We start from the raw sequence: 3,974 nt of genomic DNA, 5'->3' as shown, positions 1-3,974 counted from the left end.
TTAAAATTAGTTTTATCATCAATCATGAAAATAAATTAAATATTAAGCAAAAAAAATCTAATTTTTATGGTATAAAAATTTATCTCCATTTATTTATTCATATAGAGTCAAAATTTTTAATTACTATTTATTATAATAACTATAATTTAGTATTTTAAAACAAAATTCTATTTAGCTTTTCTGTGACACTTTAATTCTTTAATCAAAATTGAACTCAACTGAATAAATCAAAACTTTTAAAATTATAAATCGAATCAAAATTTCAAATTATTAATAATCAGTCTAGTCATCAAATCCAACCAATGAAGTAATCAAAATAACACTAGCTTTACTGCTAGATTTGATCTTTTTAGCAACTCTTCTAAATGCTAAGAACAGTAGCACTGTCAGTTTCCCCCATTTATCCTAAATTCCTAATCCTTGGCTTCTGTCTCCCTCGTAGCTCAAGCTTTAGAATCTTCAGACTCTTCTCGGTTTTACTCTAAAATTGACTGGTTCTACCCTAGTTGCCATGCACGTTGCGTCCTTGCTTCTTTTAACTTCCCTACACCATCGTTGAGGTTGATATCGTCGAGTGGGGGATTGTGAAAAAGAGACAAAGAGAGGTGGATAGGTAAGGGGCTGGGAGAGAGGTATCATTAAGGTCTTTGAGAGGTGGGCTTTAGCAAGAGAGAAATCTTTTTTTTTTTTTTCTTAATTCCATAAATATTAACAGAAGGGGTAAATCACTGGTAAAAACAAAATGCAATTAGCAAGATGAAATAATTATGTCTAAAACAACAACAATAATTAAGTTTTAGGCTCCGTTTATTTCATGAAAAATATTTTTTTAGAAAATATTTTGTACATTTTTGGCATTTGGAGCACTTAAGAGAATTAGTCAAAGAAAAATATTTTCCTGATCAAAGGAAAACTAAGTCATTTTTTGAGAAAGATGACTTTTATTTTTTAAAAGAGAAAATCATTTTTCATTTTCTAAAATTTGATAATTCTATTAAAATGTGAATACATTTATACATATATGAAATAAATATAAATTATTAATTTAATATTACGACTAAATAATAAAAAATATTTTTATAGAAATTCTTTTTTTATAAAAAATATTTTTTATATACAAGTTATTTTTCATGAAACTAACGGAACCTTAATTTCAAATTAATTGTAGTAAACTATATGAATTCTTTTATGCAGACATCAGTATCAAAAATTTAAAAATCTTTTAATACTATTCCCATCCATGTTATTTTAAACCTTTCCCTTCTCCTTCTCACTTTTTTCCTTATTAATTTATCACATTTAGTATTTGAATATTTAATTAAAAAACATATTATTATTATTATTATTGTTAGACTAATGATTTTTCATTTTTTCGATAATTTTTTTCTAAAAATAATATAAATTTTTGGAAAAGAATTTTTTTTCTCTAAAATTTAATTATTGAACTAGTATATTTGAGTATAAAAGAAGCTAAATGCATTTTTTTTTTAAATAGAAGGTCGATAGTTGTAAACTTATATTGCTTTTTGCGGACCCCAAAACCAAAATGTCAGGATGGCCGAGTGGTCTAAGGCGCCAGACTCAAGTTCTGGTCCTCGTGAGAGGGCGTGGGTTCAAATCCCACTTCTGACAATCCTTTTATCTCTTTTCATTTTTTTTTCAATTTTCTTATTTTTATTTATTTTAAATTATTATTTTTTTCATTTTCTTTTCGTTAATTTTAAGTTTCTAAATTAAAATATAATCTTTTAATAAATAGCTATGGGAGATTTTAGAGTGAATTTAATTTTTTACAAAGTAAATAAAAAGGGTAAATTATTATTTTTTTACAGTTTAATATAATTAATTACTAGATGACCATATTTTGAAAACGAAATTATTAAAATATCTCTATAATTTTTTCTGTTAAAAATTTAATCCTTTCGTTAATATTTATAAAATATTTAGTAGATAAGAAAAGACAACTCAATGTTAAATTAAAATTATTTTAGTTTTTCTAATAACTGCGGTATTGCACTTTTACGGTTTATTAAATATAATTATTTATTATTAATTTTATATTAAAAATTATCAATATTATTTAAAAATGTATAATATTATATTGAAAAACGGGCAACATTACATAGAAAATATAATTTCTTATATTATTGATGCAAAATTAATAAAATTTTCAAACTCCACTCAATCATTGAACCAATGAAAATAAAGATCAAACAAGAATTTAATTAATATATTATTAAATAAATATTAAAAATAACAATAAAATATTATTACAATCATTAATTTTATAAATAATTATTTAATAGAGCTAATTAAAGTTTAATATGCAATTTTAAGAAGTAACCAAAATTTTTATTTAAATTTTAAAATAATAATATATATAACAAAATACTTAACGTAAAAATTTTTAATAATAAACAATTTATTTAAATCAAGAAAATTTTTTTTAATATTATTTGTTGTAAAAACAATTTAACTCACTAAGAACTTAAATGTTGGCATACCAGATATGGAACCTATCAACTAATGTAGATATACTTTCTCACTTCTAAATCAAAATGAATGTGGAAATCTATTATATTAAACACAGCTTTGTCTTAAATGTGAGCAAGCCTAAATTTGTAACGTCCTGAATTTTTAAATAATTATTTTATGTAGAAATTAACTGGTTTGCCAGGCCCAGGAGAGATATTGTGTAGTTGTTGTGTTGTGGGTCTGAAGCTTTTTGGATTGAGAAGTGTTAGTTGAATTATTTTACAGATTGAGTAGGTCCTAAGTATAAGAAAAATTCTGCTGGATTTCTGATATAAACATAGAGTGTCTTAAGCTCTTTAGTTCTTTATTTTGAGTTAATATTGATAAATTTCTTGAATATGATTGTTTAGGTGATCCGAGTCAACCTTCCTCATCTTCTCAGCTGCCCCAGTGACATTTGGATAATCTGTGAGTAGATATTAATTTTATTTATAATTTCAATATTATTATTATATATTCAAAGCATGCTCATGTGAATACCGCCTTTTGTAGTTAAATGTTAGGCACACCCTTTTGTTACATATTTTATTGATAAAAATATTGTGAATGCCGCCTTACGATAATTTAGAGTTTTGTGTGTGTGTTGGCGCATGTGCGGTGTGGATATGGATATGAGTAGGATGAGTTGTCAGGCTGGAGTTTGATTTGCTGGGACCCGATCTTTATATGTAAATAAGTCGGGGTGAGTACGGCTTTGAGTTGATCTCGCTAACCCCCGCACTTGGATTATTAAGAGAAAGTTCGGCTTGAGTTGACCTGGCTGATAGGTATTGGAATTAAGAGAGCTGTATAAGGAATCAGCTCCCATATGTATGTAAGTGCTCCAAATTAACTTTTGTGCAAATATTGTTTGAATTATTTGAAACTATATGAATATATTGCATTTCATATATAGAAATGCATCAGGCTTAGATAGTTATAGAAATTTTATTTAAAATCAATATCTTATTCTATGAGTTGAACGCTCACTCCTGTTTCACTTTTTTTTCCCCCTCAAGTGACAGTTGGACTTATTAAAAATAACCTAATTTCTTTTCTTGCAGGTTAAATAAGAAAAGTTTAGTTTTACTTTTATTATCTTTCGTTCAATTCTAAAACTTCACATGTACTAGTAGATGTATTATTTTTTTATATAGGGTTGCAATAACTTAATTTTCTAGAGTTGTAAACTTAATTATGGGAGATTACTTGGGTGTATGTGATATTTATTTTTATGGATAGAGGGAGCTGAGCTCCCAAATGTTTGTTTATCCATTTTGAGGATTGTGAGGGTGAGCTGAGCTATCCATAATATTAATATTATGTGTTACAGGTCGAGCGAATTAACACTCTCCGTTGAATAGTTCAAATTATGGCCGAATTTTGTCCATTTGTTTTCTTGAAATTGGAATATTTTTATGGGCTTTATATTTGGGCTTGAAATAATTAGGCTTATGACG

General features: G+C 26.2%; 1 non-coding gene across 1 annotated transcript; it reads left to right on the top strand.

The window, feature by feature from the left end:
• Positions 1-1,548: 1,548 nt before the first annotated feature.
• On the top strand, positions 1,549-1,632 carry TRNAL-CAA (transfer RNA leucine (anticodon CAA)). Its single transcript has one exon. It is a non-coding gene; the product is annotated as a tRNA-Leu (tRNA).
• The last annotated feature ends 2,342 nt before the right edge of the window (positions 1,633-3,974 follow it).

The sequence above is a fragment of the Hevea brasiliensis genome, chromosome 17 (genome assembly GCF_030052815.1).
Source record: "Hevea brasiliensis isolate MT/VB/25A 57/8 chromosome 17, ASM3005281v1, whole genome shotgun sequence".
Classification (NCBI taxonomy): domain Eukaryota; kingdom Viridiplantae; phylum Streptophyta; class Magnoliopsida; order Malpighiales; family Euphorbiaceae; genus Hevea; species Hevea brasiliensis.
This window is presented reverse-complemented; position numbering and strand designations above follow the sequence as displayed.